Source organism: Euprymna scolopes, chromosome 22 (assembly GCF_053919585.1).
Source record: "Euprymna scolopes isolate OS-2025 chromosome 22, ASM5391958v1, whole genome shotgun sequence".
Lineage (NCBI taxonomy): Eukaryota > Metazoa > Mollusca > Cephalopoda > Sepiida > Sepiolidae > Euprymna > Euprymna scolopes.
The window spans coordinates 109273901-109291519 of record NC_136503.1 but is presented as its reverse complement, the minus strand read 5'-3'; the positions used below and the strand labels follow the sequence as shown (position 1 = coordinate 109291519).

The 17619-nt window shown below is 32.9% G+C and overlaps 1 protein-coding gene across 1 annotated transcript in view; it reads right to left on the bottom strand.

The window, feature by feature from the left end:
* LOC145243625 (uncharacterized) overlaps positions 1 to 17619 on the bottom strand; it is a 147625-nt gene that overhangs the window by 92427 nt on the left and 37579 nt on the right. The gene's annotated exons all lie outside the window — the stretch shown is intronic.

Below are 17619 nucleotides of genomic sequence, written 5' to 3'. Positions count from 1 at the left end.
TATTTTACAACCGGGAAATGCCGGGCGGCTTGCTAGTAAGTATCTGAAACAAATACAGTTTAAATATGCTGTACAACTAAACGTTAATTATTTTCTTTACAATTTTGTAGGTGAACCAAAGTTTTATTTTTTTATTTTTTTTGTTTAGTTATCATTAAGTGATTCAACTAAAAAAGACACGGGTGAAAGAAACGCGATTTCGTAAAGGTGAAATTTGAAAATAAAGCTTTTAAGTCAGCTACAAACCTGACTAGCTCACCTTATCTGAAGATGATTGAGATTGGGCTAAGTTTGTGTTGGATTTTTGTTTTAACACATACATACATATATATATATATATATATATATATATATATATATATATATATATATACACGTGTATGTGTGTGTGTGTGTGTGTGCGTGTGTGTGTGGTTCAATTTGCTGCAAAGGTCACTCGAAGTTGTATCCTGGTCAAGGCACCAAATGTGGTCCGCACACACTCTGACTGTTGTCTCTATCAACCTTCTATGATGATCGATGAATGCTTTGAAAGGTATGATCTTCAATCACTTCCCTAGATAAGGTTTAAGTAACAACTTTGGTTCAATTAATTGTATATAACGAATTGTATGTAATCACCTTTATGTTTCACCTTGTTAAATAACCTAGACTGGTTATATGCTGTACAACTAAATGTTAATTATTTTTTTTACAGTTTCGTAGATGAACCGAAGAAAGGAGAAGCTCGATACATCATGACGGACGTAATGAAGATCGGTCCATCTTACATGCAGAAATCTATATATTCCAGGAATCAACAACAAAAACATATTTGGAATATTCTGCGGGTTGTGGAATGTGTGCTTTCTTCCAACCAGTTATGAGGAATTCAACCCAGAAACTGTTTACGAATTTTCCCAATATCCGAATCGGAATCGAATCATCGTGAAACTCCCAATTGGTAAATATAACTTTCTAATACATTTCTTCCCTTTGGAGGCACAGGTTCGAATTCAGTTCAAAACTTATTTTTCTCTATGTAGATTTTCTATGTCCCCATTCCTGTAGATTGTACGTCGATATTGGATTAATAAAGCAACACGGTTCAAGGACAGTACTAGATGAGTCACCAGGTGTTTTATATGGCAGGAAACGAAAACTAACTACAATAAAAAAACAAGTTAATGTCATCTCCCTTGATCAAAATTCGGGATAGCTTGTGAATTTATTAGGTTGGTGGAATAATAATGTTTTTGACTTAAATTTGAATGACAAAAAACGACATTGTTTTTGCACCAACCTAATAATATTCTCTACAAACTTCGTCTTTCAGAGAAAACTGACAAAACAATCATCACGCAAGGACCAGGATGGCTTTGAAAAGTTATGAATCTTCAATCAACTTCAAATCTTTCACAACAAATTTTTTCTTGGAGTTCATATATTAGATGCATTGCTCTTTCTGATTCTTGTAAAATCGATTCTCTCTGTCATTTGAAACACTGCAACTTTTAGTTTCGGTGGAGATAAGAGTTTGAAAATATGGAGACAGACAGACAGACAGACAGACATATGGCCGTTTATATATTAGATGTTGTTTAATGCAATTCTTTTCCCTGTTGGTAATAATGATAAACTAATAGGTATTTATTGATTTTAAAATACCAGTAATTTATGGATCATCCCCAACGAGTGTATTCTTACATTTAAGAAAATATCAGCACATTTCACATGTGTTTTTATGGTGATCGTGGGGAAAAATAACAACTCTATAGTTAAATATTAAGAGATTTTATAAAGAATCAGAATCAGAATCGGTAATTGTATCAGAAGCAGGAATTTAGTATGAAATTTTTTTTTTTTTTTTTTTGAGTTCACCACTTATCAAGGCCCAAGGGCCACTCGGGGATAAGGGTTATTGTGTGGGGCAGTAATCAATGGGATAGTGTAGTAATAGTATTGGAGAATTGAAAAAGTGTGATTACTTAAGGGGGCGGTTCATCAGGAATTTGTTTGTGTTGGACTTGAAGACATCCAGATTGAAGTCAGGAGGGAAACAGGCAAGCGGAACAGAGTTCCACAGGCGTGCAGTTCTAAGAAAGAAACTTTGTTCATGGAATTTACGTTTTGATTTAGGCACAGATAAGGAGTGGGGAAAATTATTGACGGTGGTTTCAGCTAGTCGGGTGTTTTTTGAAAAAGATTGGCGAGGGGGGACCAGAGAATGGAGCTCAGACGAGCACTTGCCATGGAAATAACGATAGAATAAATACTCCAAAACTGGTGTGTTAGGTAATCCTTAATCTGCAGTAATAGACGGCATAATCACATTGACATACTCGTTCTTGTCAGATCACCAAAGTTAAGCACTGTTGAGCCTGGTTAGTACCAGATGGGTGACCATTTGGGAATTCTAGGCACTGTATGTGTTATTCGCTTATCTAGGTACTGTTTCCAGTTGTCCTGGACATACACTTCACTTGCCACTGGTATTTAACAATGTTGACTCAGGAGACGTGTGGTTGGAGATTGCGCACCTCCTGCCACAAAAATTTCACATGCAGGCACCCATTCGTGGGTATCCATAGTCTGCCAAAGACTGAAGGAGCCCCTCGCCTATATATATATATATATAATCATTTAACCTATATATATATATATATATATATATATATATATATATATATATATATATATATATATATATATATAATGATGAGGATTGGTAGTAAGCAGGCAGGCTCAAACCCATACCGCGAAGAATGTGAAAAAAAAAACAAACGTGATGTCATCATATATATATATATATATATATATATATATGATGATGATTGCTACTTCTTGACAGAAGCTAACCATCTCTTCAGGTTGACATCGGGCATGTAGATGGCTCCTGCCACAAAAATTTCACATGCAGGCACCCCTTCGGGTGTATCCATAGTCTGTTAAAGACTGCAGGAGCCTTTTTTAATCTGCAGTAGCCAGCAAATGCATAGGAATGCTAATACTTAGCATTCCTATCTGATTATTTTGCTAACAGTTTTCTTCTGATGAGAAGAATAAGCATTCTTTGAAACTCCGCGGATTAAGGATTACCTAACGCAAGTTTTGGAGTATTCTGCCGAATAATAAGAACTGATTGTAAACTTCTATTTCACAGTTTTGTTTTTATTATTATTTATCGGAAACTCTACTATCATCAGTGAATATATTGAGCTTTTTCATTTGGTTGGGATTACTATCTAAATAGCAATATTTATATTTGGTTTTGAGTTTGTTTTTGCCTTGATTAATAAACTCCTTCTCAAAGCGTTCTGCCTCTGTGTGTGTGTGTGTGTGTGTGTGTGAGTGTGTGTGTGTGTGTGTGTGTGTGCTCTAGGATAAAATGTGACGGAATATATGCATATATAATCTACTATCAGACCAGGTATGGATTATTGCTGTCATATTTAGGCTGGTGAATCTCTGACCCATTTAAGGGTCCTTGATAAGGTGCAGAAACGTATCTGTAATTTGAATGGTCCTGTCCTTTCTTCTTCTCTGTACCGTCTCTTGCAGAAATGTCAAGTTGAGTTATGGTAGGATCTACCTAATTAGCATACGGGGGAGTGTCAACTATATAAATATGGTTGGTACTGCAAAGATGGGAGGGACACAAAATCAAGAGTCGACGGCCACTCAGCCGACACCTTCTCCTGGGACAGTCTCCCCATGACTATAGCAATGGTCGCTATGTAAATATTTGTATATAATTTCTTGCTTTCAATATATCTGTTCTATATATATATATATTATTCCTTAATTGGAATTTTTTTTATTTTTGAGATGAACATTTTTATGTTAATTTTATTTATTTATTTATTTATTTTTTTTTTCGGACTATTAGTCTCATCTTTATTAGTTGTTGTTTGTTTGTTTTTATTGGTTCACAACGTTTCGGCCAACTTCCTCTGGCCTTCGTCAGGTGGTAACCGCGACGGATAGGAACTTCGAATCTCCTAACTGCATTCTCAGCCATCACTGCCATCCGTAGTTGTCGTCGTCTCACCACATTTTTGACCAATTACCTCTGGCACGCTTTGGGTGGGATTGAAACCGCTATCTTCAGACAATAAAAAAAAAAATAAATAAATAAAATTAACATATCTGTTCTACTTCTGCGTTGTAGTTATTTATTCCATGTGTTCAGTCGACCTTCAACATGTTGCTAGTCTCAGTCTTTTCTACAAATACCATAATGGCACGTGTTCTTCAGAATTGTCTGATCTATTCTCTGCTTCCTTTGTTCCAGCTCGCTTGACTTGTTGGTCTAGTAGTCTTTATCGATTTGCTGTTTTGATATCTTATTGTAATACAGCTTCTTATTCAAGTAGCTTCTTTACAAGAGCTGCAGTCTTTTGAAATGATCTTCCTGCTGATTGTTTTTTAGTACCAGATAGGTGACCATTTGGGAATTCTAGGCACTGTATGTGTTATCCGGTTATCTCGGCATTGTTTCCCCAAGACCTATAGCCTTGGTCTCAAAAACCTTCCCAGATATGGTGAAAGTAACAACAAATATATTGTGTATACCCAGGAACTGTTTAGAAATTGGTTAGTGCAAGAAGAGTTCAAGGGTTAAGTTGCTGACGTATCTAAAACTCGGTAGCAAGGGTTGATGATAGCATTTGAAATAGATCATTTGGGTACGTGTCAAAGAAAACGTGAAAAAGAAAAGAGAAAGAGAGAGAGAGAGAGAGCATGAAAGAAAAAAGAAAGATATCTTTTCTCTCGCATGCAAGTCAGTCTGGTTTCCGATTTTGGACAGAGTAGAAGCGTCAAGATTGACGCAAAGATGTGTTAGAGAAAGAAATGAAAAAAGAGTTAGGAACGACCGATAAGAAAAAATAGGAACCACCAAGACTCAGAAAGAATAAAACCACGCATTAAAAGAAGCCTCTGACTTGTTATTTGGTGTATGTGGTTCCCTTTACAGCTACGACCGATGAAGCTAAGAGGCAGAAAAAAGGTATGTCAACATTTGGTTATATAAACATGCACACACTAACTAGATGATAATACATAATGAACATGGTCATATACAGACACTAGACGTATCACGATTACATACATAGATACACAAAACAAAGTGAAACACATAATAAGATATACACACAACAGACAAAACCCTCCCTCCACTACACAGCACCTAGAAAACAGAACTATTAAACCTGACATAGTGGTATGGGACAAGAGGCAGGAAGTAGCAGCCTATGTAGAAGTTAGTGTCCCCAATGAGGCTTGATTAAACAGAGCTGAGAGGGAAAAGATAACAAAATATCTATGTCTTATGTACGACATGAAAAGAAATTGGAATCTTAGGAAGATCGCTATCATTCCAGTAATTATAGGAGCAACTGGGCTCATGAAAAAAAATTTCAAAATCTGACTTGCAAATATATTAGGTGAACCAAGTGCAAGAGAGATTCAAACAATTGCACTTAAAGGAACAATTAGAATCTTAAGGAGTTCTCAGAGTTGGAATGTATGAGATAGCAGGTGAATATCTGGCATCCGGTAGTATGCCCCATCCTCAGTCAGAACAAAATGATAAAATTTGAAAAACTAAAATGCACAGAATTTTTTTTTTTTTTTATTGAGATGAGTAATTTGTATTATTTATTAATTTGGTCGTCTTCAAGTCTAACGAAAACAAATTCTTGATGAGACGTCCCCTTACGTCACCCAATCTACCAAATTTTCACTAATAACGATTACTACGATATTGTCCCATTGACTACTGTACCCTCATTAACCCCCTATCCTCGAGTAGCCTTTGGGCCTTGATAAGTGGTGACTACTATGTAAAAAAAAAATATTTGCTGACGAGAGGTAGTACCTCAAAACATGTGTTCATAGATTACTGTTTTACACATATTTATTTGCCTTGTATAATTTCTATATTAATAAAATAGAATTAATTATTCCCCTAAAGAAAAAAACATTATCGCTGGCAAACGCAGACGCTACCTATAAAGTTAGTATGATCAGACTATTACGTACTATCTTATGTAAGTTTTGTGTTTATTTATAGTCACATTTATCCGTTATAATAAATTATTAGTTCCCCGCCCGACAACAAAAGGAGGGTGGACCTGAAAATTCATGTTCGTCCGTTTATCTGTCCACACTTTTCTCAATAACTACGCCTTGAAATTTTTTGAAATTTTGCAAAAACATTAAACATGACATGAGTAAAAAATATAACAACAAATTTTCCAGAAAAACTCTAGTTGCCCCCCTAGGGGGTGCCTTTCGGGTTAAAATGGCTACAATTGACACTTTTGTGCTTATTAAAAAAAAAATGATGCCTTGCATTTTTATAAAACTTTCTGAAAAGTTGTAACTAACTGATTTCTATATAATTTTGTTTGTCTATACTTCGCGATAACTCTTGGGTGTGACCCAGGGGCTCTTTTAGGGCTAATAAAAACACTCCATTTTTGGGACTATTTTACCATATTTGTCCAAAATTTTCTGTGTATGTCTATTTAGCAGTTTTGCATGGTGCTGAACTCAAATTTGTATGTTAATGTCTTGGGGACTTTTGGGGCGAAATGTGGGGGTGACAAATGATGAACTTAGTTCTTTTTTTTGCATGGTGCAAAACTCAAATTTACATATGTTAAGGCCTAAAACTGCACTGTTTGTTCATTTTCACCAGGATTTGACGTCCTCTGGGGACTTTTGGAGCTAAATGGGGGTGGGGGATGCTGAACTTAGTCATTCTTTATGCCTCGTTCACTGTGCACTCGTGGGGGAGGGGGGACCATGCATGCTTCACTTGTATTATATTTATTTCTAGGAGTGCCACAATCCAAATTACGTGTAACTTTATGTATTTGAAATGCAAAGGAAAATTAATTTAATCAAATATTCGAATATCTATGTATCTCATGTAGAGTTGAAATGTTAACTCCAGGAAAGAGGCCCCCCTTGATTTCCGAGAACTTTAACTGAAGGAAAATGAAATTAAAAGAAAAAATCATTGCTCTGCACTTACAAGTACAGGAGTTTAAAATTAGGTAAAGTAAGTCATTGTTTTTTTCTTTTTTCATGAATTGGTTAAATGTCGGAAAAAAAGTAACTCAAATTTGCTGAAAAATGTGCAAATTGCGTACATACACATACATATACATACATACATATACATACATACACATACATATACATACACAAGCAGGCATAATAGAGATAAACATATTCATATTATTTAGATTCTTTGGACTACTGTTCTCATCTTAAGTGTCATTTTCACAACATTTTGGTCGATGTAACCTCCGACTTTCTTCAGGTGTATCTTGTCGAACCTAGGAATGTTTCTACTGAACTCAGGAATTTGGACAGAATTTCGAATAGAACCCTTTTAGTTCAGGGAGGTAGCATGCTCTCATTGGACTTCTGTTCTCGTCTTGAGTGTCATTTTCACTTTTCACAACGTTTCGGCTGATGTAACCTCCGACCTTCTTCAGGTGTATCTTGTCGAACTCGGGAATGTTTCTGTTGTACTTGCTATTTAGAACTGAATTTTGAACGGAACCCTTTATTTACTTCACGATGATAGCATGTTCTCATTCTGTCAGCCATGACTGGATAGAAGTTCTAAGTAATTCACAATTGTATTTTGAGTGTTGCCCGCACTGAGAATTTAACAAAAGCATCCTTTTCCTGACAGTCTACAGGACTTTTTATTTATTATGGACTATTATCCTCATCTTTTTCTTAGATGTTGTTTCATGATGTTTCGGCCAACTATTCCTCTGGCCTTCGTCAGGTGGTTAACCGCGACGGGATAGGAACTCCGAATCTCCTTACTGCATTCTCAGCAATTGCTGTCGTCCATAGTTGTCATCTCACCACGATTTTGGCCAAGTAAACCTCTGGCCGGCTTTGGATAGGATTGAAACTGCTATCTTCAGACAATTCTCACCTGGAACCATAGAGATTCAACATCTCTATCAACTGCGCCATGAACAACAACTATGGATGGCAGTAATTGCTGAGGATGCAGTTAGGAGATTCAGAGTTCCTATCCCGTTGCAGTTACCACCTGACGAAGGCCAGAGGAATTGTTTGCTGAAACGCCGTGAAACAACAACTAAGAAAGATGAGGATAATAGTCCGCAATAAATAAACAAATAAATAATACTCATCTCAATAATGAATTCCAATTAAATAATATAGTCTACAGGACTGCCTTCAAAATTTTGTGGGCGATGACCTTTTCAGCCCCTTACTCTTTCTCCCTCATAGAAGAGATGTTGCGAGTTCGTCTCTGCTCTATCGATACTTTTATGGGACTGTTTGACTGAGTTTCAATCTATGGTACTTCCTGTAAAATATTCACAGAAATACTCATCTAGCTAAAATAACCACCAATAACTTTCCTCACTTCCTATCTGTTTCCAAACTAAATAAAAATTCCATGAGCAAAATTTCTTTCCTAGAGCTCTCCGTCCGTGGAACACAATACCGTTTGTGTTCTTCCAAGCTGATTATAACACGATCGTCCTCAAGTCTAATGTGAATAAATTCCTATTGAGTTATCCATTTAAATAATATAGCCCTACCCAAGTTTCACCTGTCTGATCTTATTTCGCCATTTATCTAACACGTAACCATTATCCTTGATTGGTGGGGCAGGTTATCTCAATATTTCATAAGAATCTTTCACTTAGTGATACAAGTATCAAGTAAAAGATTGTTTCAGCAATTTGCCCCACTAGATTGGCCAATCCGGACTTTGAGAAGTTGGTTGTGACTTTTCAAGTAAAAAGAAAAAAAAAAGATAAGATAATAAAAAGAGAGAGAGAGAGAGAGAGAGAGAGAGAGAGAGAGAGAGAGAAGGGAAGAAACAGATCAAAGATATTGAAAATGTATGAGAAAGATTAAGAGAGAGAGAGAGAGAGAGAGAGAGAGCGAGCGATAGAGAGAGAGAGAGAGAGAGAGAAAAAGAGAGAAGGGAACAAACAAATCAAAGAGACTGAAAAAGACAGCAGAAAAAATGTAAAAAATATAGAAACAGAAAGAGAAAAGGGAAAAGAGAAAAACAGAACAAAGAGACTCAAAAAAAAGATGAAATAATTTCATTAAAAGTCACTTTTAGTTTATAATAGTTTTTTTTTTTTACAAAAGAGTCACCACTTATCAAGGCCCGGAGGCCACTCGAGGATAAGAGTGAATGGGTATACATTAGTCAATGTGATTATAGCGTAGTAAACATAAGTAGTGGGAATTTTGTGAATTGGATTATTTAGGGGGCGGTTCATCAAGAACTTGTTTACGTTGGACTTGAAGACAATCAGATTGTAGTCAGCTGGAAAGCAGTCAATCGGAAGAGAGTTCTATAGACGTGCAGTTCTAAGAAAGAAGCTTTGTTCATGGAATCTACGTTTAGGTTTAGGCACAGATAAAGAATGGGGGAAATTATTGATAGTGGTTTTAGCTAGACAAGTGTTTTTCGTGAAAGTTTGGCGAGGGGGGACCATAGATTGAAGCTCAGACGAGCATTTGCCATGAAAATAACGATGAAGCAGAGACAGACTCGCAACGTTTCTTCTGTGAGAAAGACGTTGCAGGAAAGAGAAAAGAGGATTTATTAATCGTCAGTTTTGGTTTTATTAATAGTTTTGTTCAAAGTCAGTTTTGGTTTTATTAATAGTTTTATTAATAGTCAGTTTTAGTTTTATTAATAGTTTCATTAAAGGTTACCTTTGGTTTATAATAGTTTTATTAATAGTCAGTTCTAGTTTTATTAATAGTTTCATTAAAGGTTACCTTTGGTTTATAATAGTTTTATTAATAGTCAGTTTTAGTTTTATTAATAGTTTCATTAAAGGTTACCTTTGGTTTATAATAGTTTTATTAATAGTCAGTTCTAGTTTTATTAATAGTTTCATTAAAGGTTACCTTTGGTTTATAATAGTTTTATTAATAGTCAGTTCTAGTTTTATTAATAGTTTCATTAAAGGTTACCTTTGGTTTATAATAGTTTTATTAATAGTCAGTTTTAGTTTTATTAATAGTTTCATTAAAGGTTACCTTTGGTTTATAATAGTTTTATTAATAGTCAGTTCTAGTTTTATTAATAGTTTCATTAAAGGTTACCTTTGGTTTATAATAGTTTTATTAATAGTCCGTTCTAGTTTTATTAATAGTTTCATTAAAGGTTACCTTTGGTTTATAATAGTTTTATTAATAGTCAGTTCTAGTTTTATTAACGGTAACTTGTGGTTTATAATAGTTTTATTAATAGTCAGTTTTGGTTTTATTAATAGATTAATTAAAGATTACTTCTTTTTATTTATAATAGGTACTTTTAATTGAGAGAGAGAGAAAGAGAGAGAGAGAGAGAGAGAGAGAGAGAGACCGACCAACGGAACAGAAAAAAAGGAAGTTTTGTATAGATAATAGAAAGAAGATAGAAAAAGAAAGTGAAAATTGGGAGAAAAAGAAACAAATCAAAGAAACTAAAAAATACAGAAGTTAAAAAAAAAATCACAGACAGATGATAACGATGTATGTGTATAAGTCAACGTAAATAGATTTGTACAATGATAGTTGCATGGTCCATCATAAGTGTTCCTATTAAAAATAGTTTTTTTATAGAAAATCAAAATGCAGACAAGAGACATACATTTCTGCATAATAATTTAAAAAAAATGTATTTTTGGTTCCTCAAAAACAATCAATTTTGTGCAACAGAATTAAGAAAATTGCAAAACATTTTCAAGAGACGAATCAGGTCGGTCGGTCGGTCGAGGGAGAGAGAGATAGAGAGAGAGAGAGAGAGAGAGAGAGAGATGGAGAAGGGCAGGAATAATGGAAGGTGTCTCATCAGTAATCAGTCATTAAGGTAATTAAATTTTGTTTAATTAGTTTGAATGCACGAGAAAAGATTCCTTAAAATAGAAATGCTATTCTTTCGATACCTGAGCGAAAAATAGAAAGAAAATGAAATCTGCACAACTTCACGAGACACAAACACACGAAAACGGTTTTAAATTGTCATCTTATTTTGTTTTATTAATAGGCATTTTTTTTAAATTTTATTAATAGTTTTAATAGTAATTTCTTTTGATTGTATTAATAGTTTTATTAATAGGCATTTCTTTTGATTTTTTAAAAATAGTTTTATTAATAATAACCTTTGTTTAGTATGTCCACATCCCATGACGTACTGTATATGTATGAATATTTATAATAGAAATGGAAAACCCAAAAAATGATGCGATTTTAAAATGAATAGAACCATTTATTATTTATTTATTTTCTATTTTTATAAGCTGAGAATTTCGATATCTAAATATATCTTCTTTGGGAAGGATAAGATTTTTTTTCTTTTCTCGTTTCGTTGGCATTAATTCCAGGAGGGACAGCCTCGTATTGACATAGAAAATGTCAGAAAAAAAATACAGTCTGAGTGAGACGTTGTACTTCGTGGCACGTGTTTAAATAAAGAAATGATTAAGCAAAAAAACAAAAAAAACAAAATAAAACAAGTCTTTCCCCGAATAAGCTATTGTTGGACATCGAAAGTCTCAGCTTATAAAAATACTGATAAATGATTCTTTTCATTTTAAAATTGCATTATTTTTTCGTTTCAATTTCTGTTATAAATATTCATGCATTTATGAGGATTCAGAAAATGTGAACATTTCTTTATTTAACCAAGCACAACACATGTAGAGGACTAGGATATATAAATCCTAATCCCGTTACAAAAGAAAATAATGAAACGAATGGAAGTGAAGGAAACAAAAACTCAATTGATGGATAAGATAAACGTGTCGTTTATTTACTGTTGAAAGAATTAATGTTTTAACTGTAACACGTATTCATGTCCGCGTTCTGGTGTAACCATCGTTTGTTGCGGGACTGGTGGCGTAGAAAGAAAAGGAAATGTGTGTTCATCTCACTATCGTTTGTTCGCGCGTGGGAAGAGAAGTGAGTAATATAGTAGAAATGAGAATGATAGTCCAGCGTGTAGACAAAGACAAAGGATAGAGGGTTGACATCAGTTAGCAGTCAACTACGCGAAGGTATTCTCAGGGACAAGTTGTATATATATATAGAGAGAAAGAGTGAGAATATCAATCCAGTTCATGGAGAGAGAAAGCGTATAAAGTGTACGTACTGTTTGTTAGCTTTTTGTCCCACATAGTAGCAAGTGGCGTGAGGTATGCGCGTGCGTGCGCCTGCCGAAACGGCGGTGGCTTGTGCGCCGACCACTCACCTCGGAAAGCGAGTTGGAAAAGAAAGATGCTGCTTATTGCTCTTGCTTTTATAATTGTTTCCAGTGGTCTTTTGCGCATGTGTGGATTTCCTTTGAAAGGAGAAATGACGTCGCCCATGTGTGCGTACGTGTGCGCGTATATGTGCGTATATGTGTGTACGTTCGCGTGTGTGTATATACACGTGAATGTGAGTGTATGTACGCGAACGTGAATATATGTACGTGTGTGGACGTGTGCGCATATGTATATGACAAATAATATGGCTTAAAATGTGAACGCGTGTTTTTGTGTGAGATTAGAAAAGGCTCGCGAACACATCACTCAGATTTATTCACCTTCTCCCTTCGACTAATACAAAGAAAATGAGGGGGAAAAAAAGAAAAGAAAAAACACATCTTGCTACGAAGATGTCAAAATTATTATCATCACTCTCAATGAAAAGAATTTCGACGTATAAAAACGTTATTATTGTAGACTCGTGCTAGGGGTCACAAATGAAAGAAATGAAGCTTCTTTCTTAGAACTGCACGCCTGTGGAACTCTGTTCAGTCTGCCTACTTCCCACCGGACTACAACTTGGATGTCTTCAAGTCCAACGTTAACAAATTCCTAATGAACCGCCCCCTTAAGTAAACACTTCATCAAATCTCCACACTAACGTAATGTACTTGCAATAACCCTTATCCCTGAGTTGCTTCCGGGCCTTGATAAGTGGTGATCACTGTGTAAAAAAAAAAATGATGAAAAAGAATGCAGGAGCCACTAAAGTTGTATGAGAGAAACGTGTTCGTAGCGGTTAAACATGGTATGAATGTCTCCATTTAGTCTCTGAAACCAGTGGTATTCATAGGATTTGTTGATTCCATTTAGTTCTCAAATAGGGAGGATTTGTACCCCAACAACAGGTACAAAGACAAAGAAAATGAGAAGAGAAAAACTTGGTGGATTGTTTTATAATTTTTGTTTTATAATTTTTTGTTTTATAATTTTTTGTTTTATAAATTTTTGTTTTATAAATGTTTTGTTATATAAATTTTTTTTTTATAATTTTTGTTTTATAATTTTTTGTTTTATAATTTTTGTTTCATAATTTTTGTGTTTTATAAATTTTTTGTTTTATAATTTTTTGTTTTATAATTTTTTGTTTTATAAAGTTTTGTTTTATAAATTTTTGTTTTATAAATTTTTGTTTTACAATTTTTGTTTTAGAAATTTTTGTTTTAGAAATTTTTGTTTTATAAAGTTTTGTTTTATAAAGTTTTGTTTTATAATTTTTTGTTTTATAATTTTTTGTTTTATAAATTTTTGTTTTATAATTTTTTGTTTTATAATTTTTTGTTTTATAATTTTTTGTTTTAGAAATTTTTGTTTTAGAAATTTTTGTTTTATATATTTTTGTTTTATATATTTTTGTTTTATATATTTTTGTTTTATATATTTTTGTTTTATAATTTTTTGTTTTATAATTTTTTGTTTTATAATTTTTTGTTTTATAAATTTTTGTTTTATAAATTTTTGTTTTATAAATTTTTGTTTTATAATTTTTGTTTTATAAATTTTTGTTTTATAATTTTTTGTTTTATATATTTTTGTTTTATATATTTTTGTTTTATATATTTTTGTTTTATAATTTTTTGTTCTATAATTTTTTGGTTTTATAAATTTTTGTTTTATAAATTTTTGTTTTATAAATTTTTATTTTATAATTTTTTGTTTTATAATTTTTTGTTTTATAATACTACTTTTTCTTTCATTAATAGTCACTTTTTATTTTATAACAGTTTTATTAAAATTCATTTTCTAGTTTTGTTAATCGCTAAATTTTATGTTTTATAATAATTTTATTACTAGTCACACTTTATTAATAGTCACTTTTCTTGTTTGTTAATAGTTTCAAAAGTCGTTATTTTGGTTTTATAATAGTTTTATTAATAATCACTTTGTATTAAAGATCGAACCTTCAACCTCAAAAAGACTCACTTAAACTGGTTATAACTTAGCACTTTTATCTGTTGCACTACAGGTCCTGTATACACTTCTGGTATGGATTTCAGGAGTCTAAAACCTATTTTTGTCTGCGGATTAGAAATTTGGTTTCTTTTGTTTCAATTCACCCCAAACAAGGCGCATTACCTCTATGCCATTAGGAGATAATGTGATTAGGACCAGAATTTCTATGGGGCATCCCAAATGGGAAGTTATTTAGCAAGTTCTTTATTCACATTACATTTAAACTTCTGCATGTTGGTACAATCAGGGAAACTGGAAGCAGAGAAGAAATTCCAAAGACAAGTGGTTTAAGGAAAGAAGCTACAAGAGTAGAAATCCTTCCAGCATCTAGGGACTTTTACAATGAAGGGGTGTGATTTTGCTGCTTGTTAGGTTGTTTATGTTCAAAATTCTATACAGATTCTCGAGTTCAACGTATGGGTTGTTTGGTTGATTTTTATCAGCATATCAATCTTGTTGGGTTATTTAATACAAAAGCTTATTTATAGTAAATTATTTTGTCTGGACTATTTGCACTAGTGTTGAACAGTATAGGTTTCTATTTTTTAATGTATAGTGGTACGAATAGTTGAGAGGTGTGTAAAGAGACTTTTGTGTTTTTCAAATTTTCTTACAAAGTCTTGTAACTTGAAAAAAAAAAAATGAATATATTTTCTACACAAACTTTATTAAACAAATCCCTTATGTTTTTTTTTTATTTGGTTGTGAGCAGTTATAAAATATATGCATTCAAACAGTGTCTGAATGTTTTGTCCAAGATGACCTCAATCCTGGATACGGTAGAACGCTCCAAAAAGCATCAATACAGACAGAGAATGCTGCCCTCCCCCTTTCAATGACTGAGCTCCAATCTTTTTTTTTTTTTTATTATTATTCAATTTTCACCCCAAACAAGGCACAGTGCAACTTTGAAGTAGGGAGCTCCTATCGGGGACATAAGTTGCAAGGACATTATGAAGGGAGAAGAGTAGAAAGATGTCTGTTCACATTACACTTGAACTTCTGCATGTCAGTACAGTTGGGAAAGCAGAATCCCAGAAGGAGGTTCCAAAGTCTAGCAGTTCTGGTGAAGAAACTATTGTAGTAGAATGCTTTCTTACACATCTCTATTGTGAAGGGGTAGGATTTAGCTGCTTGTTGGGTTTGTCGGGGGTATTCATGTCAAGGTGATACAAGTGCTTGTAGTTCGTCAGAGCATTCACCAATAAAGTACTTGTAGAACAGGCAGAGGGATGCAACATTTCGTCGATAGGACAGAGGCTGAAGCTTAGATGACAATTCAGGACCCCCCCCCCTTCGCCAATCCTTCACAAAAAACACTCATCTAGCCAAAATCACTATAAATAAATTCTCATATTCTCTGTCACTGCCTAAACCTAAACTTGGATTCCATGACCCAAGCTTCTTTCCTAGGTCTGCCTTCCTGTGGAACTGTTCCGCTGGTCAGCTTTTCAGCCAACTACAATATCATCATCTTTAAGTTCAACGTGGACAAGTTCTTGTTGAGTCGTCTTCATAAATAACTTAATTATACCAAATTTACACTACAAACGATCATTATGTTACTGTCCAAGGTGACCTCAATCCTGGATAGGGTAGAATGCTGCCCTTCCTCCAATGAAACAAAAGCAACTATAGTACATCTTTCGCTAGGTTTCGTGGAGACCAAAACTTGGCTTGGTGAATACCAGACCCCTAAAAAGGTAGATAAAAATTCTGGTTGATCATTTATGTCAGAAACGTGTCTGCACACATCGTTCACTGTTAAAGTGAGGGGGCAATCACCCGAAGGGCAGTGGCCACAATGCATTCAGTACTGCCCTGAACTGTTTAGTTGTCTGTACGCCGAACTTGGATTCTGGTGACCTATTCCACTGTGCAACGATCTAAACTGAAAAGACACCTGATGATTTAGGCGGCAATTGGCGTGGGTGCAGCTTATTTGAGTTTTCATGCACCTGAAGAAGGTTACGTCAGTCGAAACGTTGTGATGAGTAACATCAAAAATCAGAACAACAGTCTGAATAACCTAAATGATACAAATTATTAATCCACCTCAAAAAATTTTGAAACATAAGTCTATTATTATTATTACTACATTTTTTACATAAGTCTTCTATTATTATTATTATTTTTACATTTTTTACATAAGTCTTCTATTATTATTATTATTATTATTATTCTTTTTACATTTTTTACATAAGTCTTCTATTATTATTATTTTACATAAGTCTTCTATTATTATTATTATTATTATATTTTTTATTATTATTGTTATTTTTTTTACATAAGTCTTCTATTATTATTATTATTTTTACATAAGTTTTCTATCATTATTATTATTTTACATTTTTTACATAAGTCTTCTATTATTATTATTATTATTTTTACATAAGTCTTCTATTATTATTATTATTTTACATTTTTTACATAAGTCTTCTATTATTATTATTATTATTTTTACATAAGTCTTCTATTATTATTATTATTTTACATTTTTTACATAAGTCTTCTATTATTATTATTATTATTTTTACATAAGTCTTCTATTATTATTATTATTTTACATTTTTTACATAAGTCTTCTATTATTATTATTATTATTATTTTTACATAAGTCTCCTATTATTATTATTATTTTACATAAGTCTTCTATTATTATTTTTTTTACATAAGTCTTCTATTGTTATTATTTTTTTTACATAAGTCTTCTATTGTTATTATTTTTTTTACATAAGTCTTCTATTGTTATTATTTTTTTTACATAAGTCTTCTATTGTTATTATTTTTTTTACATAAGTCTTCTATTGTTATTATTTTTTTTACATAAGTCTTCTATTGTTATTATTTTTTTTACATAAGTCTTCTATTGTTATTATTTTTTTTACATAAGTCTTCTATTGTTATTATTTTTTTTACATAAGTCTTCTATTGTTATTATTTTTTTTACATAAGTCTTCTATTGTTATTATTTTTTTTACATAAGTCTTCTATTGTTATTATTTTTTTTACATAAATCTTCTATTGTTATTTTTACATAAGTCTTTTATTATTATTATTATCATTTTTACATAGTTGATCACAATATTGCCGGAAGTTGGTCACCATATTGCCGGAAGTTGGTCATCATATTGCCTAAAGTAAGAATTTTAATTGGTGTCTCTACACGCGTGCCATCTTTGAACTTGCCTGATTAAATACAAAAGGAGAAATTTAGGGGAGAAAAAAAATGGAAAACGCTTCATTTAGTCATTAAGGAAATTAAATTCTATTCAATTGAAACGGTGAGAAAATTCTTCTGAAAATAAGAATGCTTTTCACACATTTCAGGGTGAACCATTCTTAAGGGATC